Source organism: Aptenodytes patagonicus, chromosome Z (assembly GCF_965638725.1).
Source record: "Aptenodytes patagonicus chromosome Z, bAptPat1.pri.cur, whole genome shotgun sequence".
NCBI lineage: Eukaryota > Metazoa > Chordata > Aves > Sphenisciformes > Spheniscidae > Aptenodytes > Aptenodytes patagonicus.
Window position 1 is genome coordinate 81,550,026 of NC_134982.1, and position 20,455 is coordinate 81,570,480.

The 20,455-nt window shown below is 39.5% G+C and overlaps 1 protein-coding gene across 2 annotated transcripts in view; it reads left to right on the top strand.

Moving 5' to 3' along the window:
* The window catches only part of MSH3 (mutS homolog 3), a 124,168-nt gene that overhangs the window by 23,084 nt on the left and 80,629 nt on the right, over nt 1–20,455 (top strand). The gene's annotated exons all lie outside the window — the stretch shown is intronic.

Consider the following 20,455-nt stretch of genomic DNA (forward strand, 5'->3'; position numbering starts at 1 on the left):
AATAAGGTCTCCCCCGGAGCCTTGTCTTCTCCAGGCTGAACAACCCCAACTCTCTCAGCTTTTCCTCATAGGACAGGTGCTCCATCCCTCTCATCATTTTCATGGCCCTCCTCTGGACCTGCTCCAACAGGTCCGTGCCTTTTTTATGCTGAGAGCTCTAGAGCTGGACGCAGTACTCCAGGTGGGGCCTCACCAGAGCGGAGTAGAGGGGCAGAATCCCCTCCCTCGACCTGCTGGCCATGCTTCTTTGGATGCAGCCCAGGATACAGTTGGCCTTCTGGGCTGCGAGCGCACATTGCTGGCTCATGTCCAGCCTTTCATCCACCAGTACCCCCAAGTCCTTCTCGGCAGGGCTGCTCTCAATCCCTTCATCCCCCAGCCTGTATTGATACCGGGGGTTGCCCCCACCCAGGTGGAGGACCTTGTACTTGGCCTTGTTGAACTTCATGAGGTTCACATGGGCCCACTTCTCAAGCTTGTCCAGGTCCCTCTGGATGGCATCCCATCCCTCAGGTGTGTCCACCACACCACTCAGCTTGGTGTCATCTGCAAACTTGCTGAGGGTGCACTCGATCCCACTGTCTATGTCATTGATTAAGGTATTAAACAGTACTGGACCCAATACAGACCCTTGAGGGACTCCACTCATCACTGATCTCCATCTGGACATTGAGCCATTGACCACTACTCTTTGGATGTGACCATCTAACCAATTCCTCACCCACCGGACAGTCCACCCATCAGATCCATTCACAGGGCAGTGTTGCATTTGCCATACAAAAAAATAAATTCCTGATGCATCTGAGAGAAAAGGAAGTAGGAAGAGGGAAAGGTTGAAGTATGAAGCCTTTAATTTATGGGGAACAGTTATGTAGCTGTCAAAAATGCTTACTTACAGTATTAATTGGTGTGTTAAACTGTTTTAATTATCTGAAAAGGTGACAGATGGATTTGCATCTCAAAGGGAGAAGTTAAGCCTTACCATAAAGCATTCTGTATGTATTGCAAATACAGTGTACTTGTTATTCCTTATGGCCTTGACAAAAAAATACTTGTCGTCTCTGAAATGTAACTAAAGGATTTGTGCTTTGAGTTAATCTAGGTGAAAGTAGACATGTGTAATATAGCAGTTACCTATATATAGATGAGCTGTACAGGGTTTTGTAAACTCCTTGCCCATAAAAAAAGTCTTTGTTTCATGAAGGATTCTTAGCTATAAAAAGAAAAATAGCCCAGCCAATGTTCTTCGGCTTACAGACAGCTTAAAAAAAAAAAAATCTATAAGGAAGACTGTAGACTGATGTCTGGACTTCAGGGTTTTTTTAACTGAATTTGGAGGAACATCTGTTCTCCTAGACAGGCTTTTTAATGCACTTTTTGATAAAGTTTAATGTCTCCATGAAAGCTCATACAGGGTTTAGTTTTGCGTGCAGCAGCATTATCAGGACAGGGGACAAAACTTGCCTTTAAACTGGGCCGAAGAAAATCATCAGTCAACCTAGAAGATGGTGTAGACCACTTATTCCTCTTCTGAGTGAGTATTTTACAACCAGGTTCACCTAATGACTGTCTGTTTAGGCCAGCCTTGGAGTTTGAAGAGCAGGAATTGAATGTAGCATAGGGAGCTGTGTAGCCGAAACAAGCCAAGGATGCTGCTCCTTTCTGCTAGATTTCTCACACAGGTTTGCAGAGTGAAGGCTGCGAGAAGGGGTCCTTCTCAGTTGCTAGGGAATGTATAATGCTCACTGACTTAAAGTGTACAGAGGCATCAAGATGTAGAAAACGTTCTTGAAGCTAAGGTGAAAAGGACTGCAGTAGTAAACATTTAGTTGGTCTAAACTGGATATGAGAAATCAAATGTGGCCCAGGTTTCAGACACAGCCAGATTCAGACCACAGACTTGATCTGGCATAAGGGTTTGAATGCTAATGCCTTTGGATTGCCTAAGTAAAGAAATACTTTCATAACTATCATAATCAAATGCAGTTATGATCAACTTGCATTAAATTATTTTTTGGAATGCATATTTTGGAATCTTTTTGCTGTTTATTACTCAAAATCATAATGTAATCTTGTGAGCCCTGGCAGAGTGGAAATTACCAACTCTATCAAACAAAAAAAAATTGTAATCCTGAGGAGTGGAGACAGCTGTTGGTTAAGATCCCTGGTTTTATGCTGTCTTGTATAGTGCAGGTTTCTTGATTAGATAGAATAAATACATCTCTCTTGGTCCAGGCATGCTGTGCCTGAATATGCACAGAGCGTAGGGATCTAGATCTACACTCTGAGCCCTGCATTTCATACAGTCCATTAGACAGGTACTGGGTTTGAAGTGGTGACTTTGGTGGTAATACGGAAACGGGCAGAAAAAGAGCTCTGTAACTTAGTGTGAGTATAGGACCTTTGAAATATGGTGGGTCATCTTGAACACAAAAGTGCTATAAAAAGCATAGGTAAGGACTGTGATGAGACAAACCATCTCAGCTCTGACGTGAAAGGACTAATCATTATGTTTCTAATATCACTGCATATTATACTTCTAGAATTGTTCTAGCCTGCTCATACTGTAGATTCAAAGATAATGTGTGTGTGTGTCAGAGTTATTTCCAGTGGTGTCACGCCTCAAAATGAAGGGAAAGGACTGAGGGGAAAGCAAGAATTGTAAGAGAAGGATCCCATGGCTACCCAGTCAAGGTGTGTACATCCATTTTAGGAGCCTACTAGGCAAATAAAAGTGGTACTGATCACAGAGGAGTTGTATTTGACTCTTGGTATTATGTTAGCTGTCTCTGAAAGTGTTTAAAGGAAAAGCTGGGGCTTCAGTCAAACTAACAAATAGTTGTTGTGTAGCTTTTTGATGTTAGAAAAGTGAATTGAAATTTGCATGGCAGTTTAATCAGCCTGTGATATATAATAAGCATATTATCAAATGTTATTAATTAACAAGTAATATGTTTGATTTTTTTACATACTGTGGAAAGGAACCTCAGAATGGAGTTTCATCAGTAACTTTTCAGTGGTATTGGTGGGTTAAGCAATTGTTTCTGCTATCCCACAGCCCCTTTCATATGTTCAGTACAAAAGTTTTTGTGGCTTTATGGTGAACTGCAACAGGTATCTGGGACAGGTGAAGAACTGCTATGGTCATCTGTTCTTTCTGGGTAAATTTTTGACTGGTTTGGATTCTTATGTCAGTTCACTATATGGTTGTCCAATCTTTTATGCCAGTGCAAAAGGGAAGAGGTAAGAATGAAGATGTTGGGAATGGCAAGACTGTTGTGTTTGGTGGCTGTGTTAATCTATGCCAGTTTTAATTGATTCTCAGGCTGTACTCGTGGTTATGTGAGTGCTGTCCTCTAAACAGGATCTGTGATGTGATAAATTAAAAAAGAAAAAAACACCTTTCTTTTAACATAATTCCTTTTTTAAAAATAGAAAATTTGTCTTAAAGCATGGTCATGTTGACAGTTGTACAGTTTCAGGTTGGCTGTTGAGAGAGAACTTAGCATGGAACTGAAGTCCCTTTATTGCAGTCCATACACATGTAGTATTTCAGATGAATATCATATTAAGAAATGGATGTGTATTAATAGGGATGTCTTTTCAGATGCTTGTGTCTCATCATTTACTATGAGTAGAATGTAGACTGGTACCTTTTATATTGAGCTGGATGAAGGGAATTCTTGTGGTTTTGTTAGGAACATTCTTTATTTTCAATTTCAATCAATAGATTTCAATATGTTATGCCAGCAACTTTGCCTTCTTTTTGCTCAGTTCCTGTATTTTAAAATAGACAATGTGTCTTGTGTGCGAAAATCCTTTATCTGACAAAAATAAACAGTTTCACTTAGTAGCTTTATCCCTCTATTCCCTCTAACATTGTAAGCATTTCATTTGTTGGCAATAATAGAAGTTTTATTCTTCGGCTTCCCTAAGTCTTGACTTAAAAAAACCTAATGAGTAAATGTCAGTTGCCAGTAGAATTAAGATACAATTTTTTTTTTCTTCAATTTTGTCTTATTTTAAAAAAACAAAACAAAGCAAAACTCTGCCACTTCTGTTTTCAGTTCAGTTCTACAGAGATGGTATGCAGTCTTGTGGTATTGAAAATTATATTTTGGGCTGAACCCTTGCCAAAGAGAGCATTCACTCAAATCAAGGCCTCCAAAGTGTAAACATGAGATAAATTGAGTTTCAATTTTGAATCCTGATCTGCTTTTTCACTTTTTTCTTAAAAAGCATACCATTAAGCCTACACTGCCTTCATCTGTTTCCTTTAAATGTATTTTCCATTTGTAAAGCAATTTAACTAGCTTTTTGCTGTTGGCTCATTGATCATAAATCCTAGCAAAGCAATAGTATGAAGCATAGGGTACAGCATCTGTATGTTACATACAGATTATGTTATGTAACTGTATGTTACATACAGTATGTATGTTACATACTAAATTAAGATATGGGAAAGATAACTTCCCTGCTTTTTCACTTGTATTAATTTTTCATAGAATGTGAAATCAAGGTAAGTAGCCATTTGTGGTTAAAATGTGCCACTCTTAATTGGAGAAATATGGCAGTGAAAAGAAAATTTGTATATAGAGGGCATAATTATTAACGCTCTTCATATTTATTATGTTAGAAATGTCATGGTGTTTAAGAATCTTCATACCTCTCGCAGGAAAGCCTGAAATAATTTGTTGAAACATTAACAAGTTTATTTCATCACATTTAATGGATTCTTAAATCTGTATCAGCTTATCAAAGGAAACATTAATTAAAAGTGTAATTGACTAGCCAGCTGTTTCCTGTTTTCTGTCCAGCAGCCTCTATTAAAAACATTATAAAACACATAAAGCTCTTTATCTGAGGCAGATGAGAAGTTCCCCATGCCAAATTCTGCTCAAGCAGTGAGATTTAAATGATAGTTTCTTAGTTCAATGCGTGTTGGGTGACCAGTATCTGCAGGCACGTACTACTTCGTATGGAGGCGGGCTATGTTACCAATTGGCAGAGAAACCCCTTTTAAAACATGACATGGTTAGCATGCCAGAATGCTTTGTTCCCGGAGGGGAGCACTGCATGACTAAAGCTGAACGTGTGGTTGCACTTTCCTCACTACACACAAGAAATCCTCTGATAGCAGTGCAGTTCTCAGGCTAGGCTCATATATTGACAGCAATAAATAAGCACGTGCTGAAGACAAGCTCTACCTTGCTGAATTGGCATACTTTAACAATGTAAAATGTACAAGTCTTTTCTGCATGGGTAGAATATGTTTTGTCCATTAGGTTTACAGTGTTCATTCCCAAGCTTGGAAATTATTCTCCCCAGATACAAGAAGGGCCTTGTGAAACCATTCCGTATTTCAGTTTTCCTTTTGTGAGATGGTTGGGAACTGCAAAGGTCCCCTTGATCATGGAGGACCTCTGTTGCTCTTTTGGATGTGCCCTGTTAACAGTGGGGCTGTAACTAGCCTCCTTCTATGTTGATGCTACACTTTCCATTGGGCCAGTGCAAGACAAATCATGACCAAACTCAGCAGCTGTCTTTCTCTTTCCAGAAACCAGAGTTTGGCCTTCCTGGGGTTTAACACAGAACTCTCAGGGTCTGAAGACTTCTTTGAACATTCGTCTACCATTTGCAGGGTTTTTTTAATGTACAAGAGCCAAATTTCTGTTTGAGTTAGAATTATTAACAATAAAAATCCCATTTGCCATTAGTGCACATGACTAAAACCCCGAAGACGCTTTTGGTTTTGGTGTGGAGAATGAATGCGATACTCATTCTCAAATTAAGACCTGTAACAGTAAAGGTTCCCGCTCTTTTTTTTGCTTTCATTCAAATTACTTCCTCGGGGACTTCTTGCTCACTCTATACTTGGATTTATTGTTATATTCACCTCCCTCCCCCTCATCTTAAATGTCATCCTGTTTTCACTGGGTGATTGAAAGATCAAGTTAGAAAGTTTTGTTACGGAGTGTAGGACAAGTGTCGGTTGCACTGGGGAGCGGCAGAATGCAGCAGAAACCAGGGTGCTGTCAGGGCTTGACAGCAATGGAGGAGAATAACTCCATTAACAGCAAAGAAAAAAGGAGTGGGGAATAGAGCAGAACTGTGCCTATTGTGTTTAGATTTGAAGGTAGTGGTCTCACTGGATATCTTTGTGAGTTTGGAATTGGAGTCTCTTCATTTTAGTCAGTTGGAGAGCTCAGGTGGAGTAATTTTTGGAAGAAAATCAGGGACAATACAGTTTTCCAGCCATACATTACGAAAAATGCACTATAGCAACACACAGCTGGATCTTCCTTGAAAAACGATAAAAAAGCTTGCAAGGTATAGGCCATGTGCAAAGGCAAACAGTTTGATTACTGAAGCATCTTCAAAACAGAGTAGGTTTGATTTTTGGGATGGAGATGCTTAATAGTTTCTTTTATGGTCTCTAATTACATCTGCGGTTACAAATGCTGACAGCTGCAAGACCCTCTTGTGGCTTAATATTTTTATTTCTGTGGTGTAGAGGGAACTTGAATGTGTTAGGTGTCACAAACATTGATCCTCCAAATGGAGGGAAAAAAGGGAAAAATGTAGTAGACTGAGTAGTTACATAATCTATCATATCCTTTCCGTTGGAGTCGGTTCAAGTGATGCTGTCAGTGGTGTGAGAGGAAAGTGAAATGTGAACAGCAAGTTTTGCATGCCAGAAATAAAAAAAATAAGATAAGGGACTTTGTGCTACAGTCTCAGCTGAAAAATACGGTTAGATAATCAGCTTAAATAGTATGTCCTGTCCTTGCTGTTGCATATGAAGTTTGCCTGTGGAAAAGGGAAGAGCATACCTCCTCATCTCCTTGCTACTGGATGGTTGAAGTCCTCTACATGAAGACATATTAAGAGAATTCCTGCATGGAAGATTCCTTAGTTTTCCAAAGAGCATCCATGGCTCAGAGCACAGATCTTGAGTTTGAGATGTGTGAGAAAGACTTTGTGGAAGCAGATCACCTGAGACCATGATGTGGTCACAAACAACTCTGGAACCATAATTATTCTAGTGTCAGATCCATTTCTGATCTCATTAGTAGATTGTTGTAAGCAGTAAATTAAATGTTCTATGCTCATCTCTTTTCTACAGCACAGAATAAACTGCTTGGTAGAACAGTGCTGTAAAGCAAGAAAGGCTATGCAGCCAGTCTTTATGTTCTTGTTCTTATTGGTGCAACTAAGCTACAGCTGGTTTATATCGTATTTAATAACTTTCACAGTTTCTTAGAATCATTTGTTTCTCGGAATCTTGGAAAAATTTGGCTTGGGTGGGATTTCTGGAGGTTCATTTGTTCAACCTCTTGCTCAAAGCAGGGGGCTGTCTTCAATGTTAGATCAGGTGTCATGCAGTTTTGCCCAGTTTGGAAAATCCTCAAGGAAGGGAAGTCCCCAGCCTCTCTATACCGCCTGCTTATGTGCTTAATTGGTCTTGTGGGGAAGAATTTTTTTTCCTAAAGTCTGTGCAGAATTTTGAACAAATTGCAACTTGCGACTGCCTGGTTTTGTCCTTTCATTGTGCACCTCTTGACGAGAATCTGCTCCAGGCTTTTCTAAATGCCCTTTAGATAGCAGAAGATGCCCCTTTAGCTTTCTCCATACCAAATAAGTTCAGTTTCCTTAGTCTTTCCTCATTTACCATATGCTTTAGCCCCCTAATTCTTAGAGGCCCTCCTGGATTTCCTCTAGTTTGTTGATAGGTGTCTTGTACTGGAGGCCCAAACCGAAGTCAGTACTCCAGATAGGGTCTTATGAATACCAAGTAGAGTGGAATAATCACTTCTCTTGGTCTCACCATCCTTGTGCTACTGCGGCGCAGTATGGGTTAGCCTTCACTGCCACAAGAATGATTTGCCTTTATGATACTCAAATTACTTTATCCCGGTATGTTTCCCTGCTTTTTCTTTGTACAGAATTCATACCAATATCCCTTAGTGTCCTACCTGCATGGAAAAATCAAGTCTAAGTGACAAGAATAATTGAGGTGTGATTATAAAGGAAATAGGCAAATGAACACCAATTTGTTAGCACAGATACCAGTAGCTGTGAAGCTTTGTGCTTCATATTACTCTTCTACCTCTACTAGCTGAATTACAATTAGTACAGCATAGCCTAGACGTATTGTTCCTCCAGATGAGTCCTGTAGACTTGTTTAATGTGACTCTGAGTATGGAGCCTTGTGCAGTATATAAACACCATGCTGTTGGTTTTCTTTTCATCTGCAGCTTGGATGAATGTATTTCCCACCTTTTTTTAATGACAGGTAATACCCGGCAGAATAGCTACCCAAAAGTTTCAGGTCTGGATATAGATCAGATACTTATTTTGCAGATAGTTAATAATAAAAAATTATTAATTAAGAATATCAAGTCTTGTGCAAAAATATCTGGATAAAATTATCCAAATCCTGAAGACCTATTTTGGAATTTCTCCCCTTCTTTTTGTTATAACTTAGAATCATAGAATCATTGAGGTTGGAAAAGACCTCTAAGATCATCGAGTCCAACCGTCAACCCAACACCACCATGTCCACTAAACCATGTCCCTAAGTGCCTCATCTACTCGTCTTTTAAAAACCTCCAGGGATGGGGACTCCACCACTTCCCTGGGCAGCCTGTTCCAATGTTTCACCACTCTTTCAGGAAAGAAATTTTTCCTCACGTCCAATCTAAACCTCCCCTGGCACAACTTGAGGCCATTTCCTCTTGTCCTATCGCTTGTTACTTGGGAGAAGTAGCTTGTTAGAATAATGTGGTTTTTTAAGCAAAGAATTCAAGAACAATTGCAGGTTTTCTGCCTGAGTGCCAGGTGTAATGACCTGTCAGCATAGTTTGAAAACACAGTAAAGTGTATACTTTCCTTTCAAATTTAAATTGAAGTGAGATGTTATGGGCTGAATTTTGATTTTCTTTTTTTTTCCCTGCTTAATTTTTTTCAGTTGGTCTGTAATTTTACAGGGTCATGCAAAGTATTTATCAAGAGGATTCAGCATTTCTATTTTTTTATGGGAGATTTTTTTCGGATATGTGTTGCTAGTTGACATCTGCCACCTTGAGAAGCGGTGAGTTTCTTCTGACAGGACTTGGATGAAGAATGTAGGGGAGAAATGTTAGGCCATTGTCTCTGCTCTGAGCTGTGATCTGCCCTTCTAGTAAACTGAAAGAAGAAAATTTCCAGTTTCCACTAGTTTATTTGGAGTATCAGGTGTTCTCCAGCTGTGAACACAAATCTGTGGGTCAGAGGGCAGAATTAGTTACGTGTAGCTAATTTTGACTGCTGATCAGTTTCCAAAGAGGGGCCAGAATATTACTTTCCCTAATGTAGACAAGGCATAGATAGATTCTTCCTGGAGGCCTTTCAGCTCTTCCATTCCCCCATGACATCTGTGTGGAAAGTACAACCATCTGCTCCCTGGCCTTCTCCCTCCTTCAGGCTGTCCCTGGGGGACCTCCACATTTTCTCTCTTCCTTTATTACAGCAGTCCAGCCCAACAACACAGCTAGACTGTCTTCTCATACGAGTTCTATTGTTAGTGTATATGTAAGTGTTTATTTATTATAAAAGTTTCTGAGCTTCCCTTACACAAAGTTGAAAACCAAGCAGTGGGCATACCATGTCTTTACAGGCCACAGGAAGGTGTGTAAGAGCCTGAACAGGAGCTAGATCCCTTCTTCAGAGTCGTTAACTTAAACGGTTTCAATGCAGTGATCAGTAGACAATGGCCATCCTGCTCACAGAAGCAATATACTTTCTTAGCGTGGTCTGTATTGGATGTTCAGCGCAATTCTCATGCTAATTAAAGAACAGGATTTATGTTTTTGACAGTTCTTGGCAGGTAGAGTTGTGGCAGTAGTGTGGGAGGCTGGTTCAAATTGATTTATAACAGATACATGGATGGACTCACTCTGTCACAATCTCCATTATTTCTTATATAATCATCGGAAACAATGTTTCATGAGCAGATGATGACTTCCATTCAACTTCCTATTTATGCTATCTATCTGTGCTAGTAGAATATCCTTTTATCTATCACCTGGGCATATGCACGGTTCATGCTTCAGCAGCACTCCTCAGAACTGCTGTGGATTTTCTGTGGCTGATACATTCTGCGATTTTCAGCTTTGATTTGGGGTTTTCTTTAATCCTGTGAAGAAGTCACTAACTTGAATTCAAGATTCTTTCCAGAAGTATGTTGTATTGTAGCCATCTGCTTTTAATTTTTACTTATTTTAACAGCCTCACCTAGGAAACGTGCTCCTTTCTTGGGACAAAGCACTAAATGTTTTGCATATGTGTGTATAGGTTCCAGATAATTTTGAATGTTTTGAGGGCTAGTGGTATTTCAAATATATTAAACTAAAAACACCTAAGAGATTTTTTCTCAGGCACAGCATAAGGAAAAGGGAGATAGTTAAAATGGGTGGGAAACATTGTTAAACATTGAGCTTGACTTTGTTAAAACTGAATTTGGGCTGTTACTTCTGCTGCTAGGGAAGTTGTATCTTTGGATAAGATGTATTCTACTGAATTTTTCTCCATCAGCTTGATCCTAGAATGGGGTTGTACTGGTGAGTTTTAATGACAGTAGGCAGTGATTTGGCAGAAGCACAATGGTTATGACTTCACTGCAAGATCTGGTAGGTGGGAAGCCTTTCCAAAAAGATTAGAAGAGAAACAAAGAAAAGTGCTTTGTGCTCAGAAGTTTTTGCTGTTCAAAATGGGAAAGTTTCATGTTTCTGTCAGTCAACACCAGTATGATTAGACAACACATCACCTTGTGAAGCTGAGCGCAGTATGTTCACTTTTAAAAGATGTATAATACAGTGAAGGAGGTGTGGGGTTGTGAGGGGGGTAGTGGAAAAGCTGCTGTTTAGAACAAGGTGATAGTCCAAAATTCACCATACACGTTTGTATCAGAGTTTCAAAACTCATTTTATTTCAAGGTTGTTCTGTCATCTTTTCCTTCACTCTGTCCAGATTTTTTGGTGTCTTTTAGCTTTAATCACTCTCTTCCTATTATTTAATTTATTGCTAACGTTTATGAAGCACATGAAAGTTTTTTTCAATGATGCAAGGTAAGGTTGTAGTATTTCTATTTATATAATATGTAATACAGAGCTCAATTTTTCTGTCTGCTACCCTATCGTTTGGTGGTGTAGACATTCTTTTACAAGTCCCTTTTGGTAAAAAAAGCATGGTAATTTAGGGGGAGTTCTGAGAGTCAATTATCACTATGTTAGAGGATAATCTAAAATAGTATTAAGTGGTCGCTGTAGGTCTTATGGTCAAGTATGAAATTACCTAGTGTGTTTCTTTATATGAACAGATTCAACAGTGTTTTGCAGTAGGGCATTGTCTTTGTAAAAATAAGTATTTCAGGATGGCTTCTGGGGGAATTATATAATTATTTTAATCTGCTTTTGATATAATTCCTGGATTACATTTCTGCTTTCTTTTCCAAATAGTTGTATAGATGGGACTCTTCATTTTGAGACATTGCTTCTCTAAGTTAAATCTCTTTTCCCCACACAACAGTTTTGTTGTACTTTCCAGAGAACAGCAGTTCTCTACATGTTTCTAGTGCGTGTCACGTACTGGAAAGTTTTGGCACTCATCTCCTTGTCATGGTTTCAGTAAGGAGCAGTTATGACTGTTTTGCTTTTCATGCTGCAGTATTTCCTTTTAGTGTGTGGCTGTATTAGCAGATAGATGTGCCATTGCCCTGTGCTGTTCTCTGTGGGAGTTCAGGGTGTAGCTCCTGCAGCTGTGGCTCCTCCAGCCCACAGTCTTCTCTTTTGTGCTACATTTTAAAATTCACTTTGGTCTGACCTTGGACTTGCTCTTACAACCTGCTTCTCTTTTCTGTCAGCTCCTTTGTTATACCAGTGACAGACACTTAAACAGTTTAGTGAAATGATCGATCTGATGTTGGCGATGGTCCTGCTTCAAGTGGAAGGATGGACAACATGACCTCCAGAGGTCCCTCAGCGATTTCTGCAGTTTTAGAGGCGGGATATGTGGTTCTGCTCTGCTCACTGTGATCATTGCTGACATTCAAAACCAAGTTGTTAAGCAGTGAAAATAGGAAAACTTGGAGGTGGACGGGGCAGAAGGGTCAGGCAGTGAAAGTCTCTAAGGGGTGAGTCTTCTTGCTGACCAACTGCAAATAGTGAAAGAAAGCTTCTGGCCCTAGGGAGGATTGGAAGAGGACTGTGATACAAGCCTGAGACAATAGCCAGTGGTCCTAAAGCTTTCTGGTGGCAAGCTTTTGCCACAATTTCCCTTAGAAATAGTGATCAGAGCTGGCTGCTCTAGTCCTGTCACCATCACCATCTTTTCACTTCATTGTTGCTGAGCCATTTAACCATGCCAGCAAAAAGCTTTTTTTTCCTTCCCCCCACCGTGAATTTTTTCTATCATAGCATGCTCCAAATGCTAGGTGCAGGGTCAGAAAAGCTCTACAGCCATTGCAGAGGAAGCAGTGGCAATAAGCAGCCAGGGACAGGGTGGGGAGAGTGGTACTATGACAGTCAGTAGCTACCTTGATGTAGACGTGCACAGAACTGCAGCTGCAAAGTAATTGAGACCAGACACAACAATAAGAGCTAGCGTTGAGGTAAATGAGTATTTATCCCCTTTGTATAAAGTATGCTTGTCCAGCTGTACATTGTTGTATGAAGTTTAAGACCCCATGTGAGAAGAAAATACAGAAAATGGTCCTGTCTGATGGGAAAGAACACAGATAATTAACATTTTATTTAGTACTGGGCAAAAACTTGGGCAATACAGAGAGAGGAAACCATCCATTCTTGAGGAAAAAAGAGGGAGAAAGGAGTTCAGAATTCGAAAATGATCCCAAAAGCACAGTGTGGTGCTTAGGTGTTTCATGGCCTGTCAGCTAGGTGGAGAGAAAGAGATATGGAGAGGAGTCTTCCACATCTGATTTTAGGATATGTAGCATAAATGTGGGGTTTTAGTCATTTCTGTCACCTGTGCATTATTCATCTTTTTAACTGTATTGTCTGTTTGGGGTTTTAGAAATACTTGCATTGGCTTTTACATTACTTGTTCTTCCTCCCCTCCAGCTAGAGTCAAGGCTGACTTGTAGCTTAGCAAGTGTCAAAGCACTCTGTTCTTTCAAGATCCTTTGTATTGGGACACTGGGTTGCTCTGGCAGGTTGCAGCAGTTTATCATGTTCTTCTGTATCACAAGAAAAAGATGTTACAAGCTCTATGGGTCATGTTAGGGTCAGGTTAGTGGTGTCTTTTTGGAGAAAGTTCTCTTGACTATTAGCTGGTAAACTCTTTGGCATACTACCATGTACTTGAATACTGAGTGTTTCAAAGAGTGCAGAATAGCATGCATCTGGAATCTGTTGAACTGTTCTCTGACAGAAAGGCACCACAGTGAAATCATCTTTCTTAAAAACAAAACAAAAAAAGTGTGTGCTAATTCTGCTGGAAATTTCCAGCCTTAAATTTGTATAACTAATGTCAGAAAATTCAGGGCAGAAATAGCCATAGACCACGAAATATGCCCTGCTGTGGGAGACTTGATGGTGTGCACAAAAAAGAGGCAAGCCACGGGGGTGATCCCAAACTATCACGAGCAAATGATTTGACCTATGTCTTAACTCTCTCTTTACTCACACTTTGGTTCAGAAAGAGATATTTTCCATGGTGGGGTGTAAGTGGGGGACCATTATTTCATTGGTGTTAATGTAGTATGGCAGATTTAGGTGAGGTGTTTCTATATTTTGTTTTGTGTTACTGTTGTTGCTTTGGGGTTTTTTTGTTTAATTTGTTTGAAGCCCTGTAAGAAGAGAGTTTTTTGCTGGTTGGCATAATCCTGAATGGAGGAATTGTGGCAGTGGTGATTCTGAGGACAAATGTGTGCAGCTGGTTTATGAAGTTGTCTCTAGCATATCACTGTCAAGGGTGCAGGTGGAGGGTAACAGTAGAACAAGCACATGGCAGATTAATCCAGTGTGCTCTCAGCTCCTGATGAGACCAAATCAGTGAGCTGCATCATCCCAGTGTCATGTTCTATATAGCACCTGCAAAACTCATAGGGAAATATTGCTGGAAGCATGGAGAAGATACTGTGCTGACTCTGAAGAGCAATTGTGTGAGCTGATACGCAACTGCACAAGGCACTGAAGATCACTTTATTGAACATGAACTGCCCTGTGTTGTCATTTCGCAAGTAAACTATGTGCTTTGGATGTTTAATGGAAAAAACTACTACATTAGAAGCTAGAGCTTCTGCTCGTTTATCCCCCATTCTACTTGTGCATGTGTTTGTTTATTCACAGCAGTACATGGTGGAGAGAACTTGTATTTTTTACGTAATTTCTCCACCATGCCAGATTGTTTTGAGTTCAAGCCTGGTTTTCTAACATTCTTTGCAGTCACTTCAACTTCATACTCTTTGCAGGTTGCCTGGAGTTGTCCTGTGTTTCATTGTCCAAGTGATAACTGAAGTATTGAGTGCTACCAGATGCAGTATTAAGCTTTATGGAACTTTACAAAACACATTCTTTCATTTTGACAGTGAACCCCTGATACCATTCTGAATATTGTTCTCCAGCCAGTTTTGTACCCATTCTGTAGTAAGAACTTACACGTAAACTATGCTTCCGTAGATCGGTTATGAGAACGTTGTGTGAAACAATAGAAAATAACCTCACTGAAACCAAGCATGTAGGAAATCATCTGCTTCCTCTCTGTCCACAGAATCTGTTCCTCTGCCATTGAAGTAAATAAAGTTGATTTGATGGGATTTTCTTTTTCTTGACGAATCCATGCCGGCTATTACTCATCTTGCTTTCTTCTAGGTGCTTAGAAATAGTTTCCTAGCAGTTCTTCATCTTTTCTACTAGGTTTCCATGAAAGTAGTAGTGAGTGTAGTGTGTCTCATCCCATTCTTCAGACAGGCGGATGGAAGGAGCCTGAAAAAGATTTGTTTGTGTCTATTTGTGGATGCAGTAGCTGCTGGAGTGCAACTGTGTGTTTTGTCCAGTAGTACCTAATTGTGTTCTCACAGACAGCATAGTGTGTCGTACAGTGCCTACACAACACTTTGCCCTTTGCTTTTCTGATAGCCTCTTTGCTGTACCTCCTTCGCAGCTCCTGTCTCTCAGTTCCTAAAGCTAAAAGAATGTTTTCTTCAAATTTCTTGGATCCAGACTCTTAGCTTGTAGATATGGTTGGAGTTCTTTTCAGCTGCAGTGCTAAGGTGACTAGAAGGAAGTCATGATGCACATGTTGAGAAATGCTGATAGTTTGGATAGTAAGAGGCAAGCAAGGAGTTTTCCCCAAGTTTTTATGTATATGTGTGTGTGTGTATATATATATGTAAAATATACGTTTGTGTGTATATATGTGTGTGTGTATATATATCTGTTAAAGTGTGTCAGTTGGTTCTAGGCTTTTCAGCAACTTCTAGCATAAATGAGGGGTTTCGGATGGGACGTTTGAAAAGCTGGAGGTCTCGTGGGGTAATGTGTTGTATGTAGTATATTGATAGTATACATGTGGTAATTATTGTTTGGTTATTACAGGCAGCAGTGATTTATATCATTCTGAGAGTGGCAGATACTCAGGGAAGGTGACCGTGCTGCCATTTTCCTTGCAACAACATTGTCTCCATCACTGGTATCTGAAGGTTGTTGAGAGCAAATGTAGGAAAGTACTTTACTCTGGCAGGAGAAAAATGCTACGCTTATAAAAAATGTATGCACTCAGTGCCAAAAGAACAGCTGCTTGGAAGTGTCACTGAGGCTTTGCCAGAGAAGCTACTGGAGCTCTGTGCCAAGATTTACCAAAAAAGAAAGGTTGACTGTTCTCCAGTTCTCACAGACAAGTTCAAACGTAGAGTCCCTGAGCTAGAAGCAATTGTATAACAAACGTAACGCAATGATGGCAAATAAAGGAAATGCAATTTCTGCTAAGCATGTTAGTAAGGGAAGATGACACAGTATACTTGGAATCCTGAAAGGATTAATGCATTCAGGTTACCTTGCTCTACTCGGCAGTGTAGGCATTTTTTCCCTACAGTGACAGACTGGTCATCCTAGCAGAGTGCACTGTGAGAAGTGCAGAGAAAATAGCAGTTTGAATAAAGCATATAGGAAAAATTAAGTAACAGTTATTTATGCTTTATAAATCTGTGCTTAGCATCAGAAATAAAAACTTCTTACTAAATTTTAGGAGCAGAGATCTCCCTTCCCAAATTCTGTATTGTTTATGAACTTGTGTTGTGATATATGGATGCACAGTAAAGTATTGGTGCCTGCACCCCTGCATTTGAATAATCCTAAAGCAGAATGAGCAGGGCGGGATAGTAGTTGGAAGGTAAAATTCTGGAGTTATTTGGTTTCCTTAGGAAGGCTTCCCGAGCTTTAAGAAAACTTAGTTTGGATGTGTTTGTTTTTCAGGAAGTCTTTATGCACTTTATGCATGTTTAACTGTGAATTGTAGAGCAGTAATGACTGCTATTTTATTCAGCGCACTGCAGTGAGCTCTTGTGCTTATATGCAAGCTCATTCCTACAATAAAAGATTTTATTTTTTTAAATATCTTGAGTCAGTTTCTGTAAATTAGTTTTATTTATGTTGTTTTACATTCTTCTAGCTTCTAGCATTTTTTTTAGTCTTTTTCTTAAGAGATTTCCCACCCACCCCCAAATTTAGTGATCTCTTTTAAATATTTTTCTTGCAGCACTTGGTAAGCAATGAATCTTTAGGTGGATGCACTGAACTCTCAGATAAATAGAGGGATAAAACCCAGCAATATTGATCCTTTTTCATTTTCCCGGTAGGGTGACAGATAAATTAGTCCCTGTAGTAACAGAATCATAGAACAGTATAGGTTGGAATGGACTTAATGTATTACATTATATACACAAAAGTGTGTGTGTGTCTGTGTAAATGTGTGTATTTTAGGATCCCATCCTTTATGCATCTATTTATAGAATCACAGAATCATTTAGGTTGGAAAAGACCTTTAAGATCATCAAGTCCAACCGTTAACCCAACACTGCCAAATCCACCACTAAACCATGTCCCTAAGCACCACATCTACACGTCTTTTAAATACCTCCAGGGATGGGGACTCAACCACTTCCCTGGGCAGCCTGTTCCAATGCTTGACAACCCTTTCGGGGAAGAAATTTTTCTTCATATCCTAATTTCCTATTATCCTGATATCCAATCTAAACCTCCCCTGGCGCAACTTGAGGCCATTTCCTCTTGTCCTGTCGCTTGTCACCTGGGAGAAGAGACCGACACCCACCTTGCTACAACCTCCTTTCAGGTAGTTGTAGAGCGTGATGAGGTCTCCCCTCAGCCTCCTTTTCTCCAGGCTAAACAACCCCAGTTCCCTCAGCCGTTCCTCATGGGACTTGTTCTCCAGACCCTTCACCAGCTTCCTTGCCCTTCTCTGGACTCACTCCAGCATTATGGGCACATTGATTTCATATTCTTAACTACGGCTCATGATCATCTCTTCTAGCAGCTTCTATAACTAAACTTGTGAGGAAAGACAGTTCTGCATCAAATCCCAGTGCGTTTAGAGAGCAGGGAATTTTAATAAGGGGCACTATATGTTCATTTGTACCATCAGTTGACAGTTTGAAACCCTGAAACATCTCTGTTTGCTCAATATCCAGTTAAGGGTGGTAGCAGAAGAACTTGTGCAAGGAAAGTAAAAAAGCCTTGAAAAGTTCAGTTTCATCATTGACTAACCCTATCAGTGTCATGGGACTGTGAGGATTGCTTGTTTTCAGAAGTACTGGAAAGGATATTGGTAAAATATTGGATGAGTTGCACAGCAGTTCATTGTAGATGTTCTGACAAGAATGATGTTTACAAAAGTTGATGGCAAATTGACTTCTGATTTAAATAGGCATTGGTAGCTGGAGAGATAAAACATCAACGTAAGCATCAACATATCATTCTGGCTATGATCAGAAAAATGGCCTACGGGTGATCATCTGGCTAAGCAAAGGACAGACATGAAAACCTTCTACAGTAAATTTTGTTTTCATACATTTTGATAAAAATTCAGATTTTTCCATATGTTGAATAGATATCTATAACCTTCCAGTTTTTTTACTTTATCTAGAATATCAGGTGCATACTTTCAGATAGACAGTGCCAGATATTTGTTTGATGATGCCATATCTAGAATATAAATATTAAAATATGTGAAAATCTTTACAAATCACTGAGTTGCCTAATTCTAATTTGAACTATTTCCTATCAATATAGTTGATGAACAAAAGTACTACTATAAGAAGTGACTCAAGTTATATTGATTGTAACTATCATTTGCCGAAGTTTGTGATAAGGAGTTGGATAGATTTGGTTATGAAATGAAAGAAAATCACAAATGCATTAAAGAAAATTACAACAATTAATTTTTAACCGTCACTTTAAAAACAAGCGGGTGTAGCACGTATCATCCAATGAATTACCCCCAAAGCCTCCTGTTTTGACTTTGGTTCTAAAAATTAGCTCTGCAGACCTTGCTAAGCCTTGCTTTTCTGAAGGCAGTGTTATGAAAACATAAGAAGTAGAAATGAAAAATAAAATCCTGTTTTAAAAAGATTTTTCTAAGTCCTTAGTCGTACATGGTCAACAGAAGAGCCCTGCTGTCTTGCAGGACTGATTCAAAGGCTTGTACTCTGCTAACCTCCAGACACCGTACAACACGTTTTAAAAAGTTTAATGCTGAAGTGGTATTCTTGCAAAAGGCTGTAGTGAGTATACATACTAACTTAGCAAAGTGGATGGATGTGTTAGAGCAGATTATTAGTGAAGGTTGGAGCAAGTGAAAAATGCAAGGAAGAAAATAGCTGATTGCTGTTGGAGGTTGAGGGACACAGACTAATTGTCTTTTACAGAAATCCATTTGCTTTAAAAATATTTGCTCATTCTGAGTAGGTTTGGGGCAGAGGGGAATCACAGAGGGTTTAAAGACTGAAAACTTAATTGGATCAGTCAGTTGAAACTAAGGCACTCGAAGTAAGCATGGGAATCATCTAGGATGTGCTGAGAAAAGCCAGACCTCTAAGACGCAGTTAGTTTGACACGTATTATAGGAAAATAACTCTCATTTTTAAGAGTTGAGCCTCAGAGACATCTTGATCCTTTTGGATGGGAATATGTACAATGTAATGCAGAAAACCTGTCTGTTCGTTTTTTCCTGTTAAGTTGAAAAGCCCTGCAAAAAGGGTATTGATTAATTTCCTTCCTATAATACCTACACAATTGCTCTCATTGGCATAATTCCAATATGCTAGAAGTATTTGGTTTATTCATGTCCCATGGTAGTACGAGACTGGATACTCTGAGGCAAAGTAGGTTTTATGTATGTCTTTTACTGGCAGCTTTTTACTGGCCGTTTCTTCAGTGCTCATTTTGTAGCTGTGGAATTATGCTCAAAGGTTGCAGGGGGAGTGTGTGTGATTTTTTTGTTTTTTAACCAGCACATCTGTTTAATGCTGTATTAACAGGTGTACAAATTGAATTGATAATGCAGCATCCAATTTTAATTTTCAGTGAGCAGTTAGGAAAAGCAACCAGTGTAGAAAGGTTGTATCTTGTAAACGCCCCACACATACTCTTCTCTGAGTCAGATTTTGGCATCTCAAGTGTACTACTTGACGCTCAAGCCCAGGTACTGAGCAACTTTGATCTCGTGCACATTGAGATGAACAAAGGTTTTTGCCACTGTTTTACATAAGCGGGCTGTGGAAGCAGGGGTCACAGGAAACAGGCCAGATTAATTTCTCATGGGTTGCAAAACTGGCTGAAATCCTGTACTGCTGTAGTTCTTAATTACTTGCTGACAGTAGGGAAGGATTCATGGAAGAGATCTCATTTGGCTTAATGGTGGAACAGAGTAGGTTTGCTGCATTTGCTGGTACTGTTAAACTGGGAGGAACTGCTGGCATGTTGGGAGGACTGGGTTATCATTAATAACATCCTTGACAACATGGACTGCAACAAGACTGAAAGAAATCAAGTCCTTTAGCACAAGGAGGAGAAAAGTCTTCAAATAGTTATGAAATAAAGGACAGGAATACTTTATTTCAGCTGCATATAGGAAAAGATGCAATAGGCTAATGTTGCAACAAGTTGTACAGCATAGAACAAAGCCTTTAAAGATAAAGGATAATGAAATATGGTAATAGATAGCATAGGAGAATTGCTTCATTGTTTAATCATCATAAGTCTTTAAGAACAGGTAAGGCAAACACTTGTTGTGATTGATGAAAATATATTTACATCTACCTTGCAGGTATGCTAGACAACCTCTTGAAGTCTCTTTTGGGCTTGCTTGCTGTTGCTGTTTGGGTTTTATTTGTTTGCACTTTTATAATGGAAAGAATAAAGGTTTAAAAAAAACCCACCAC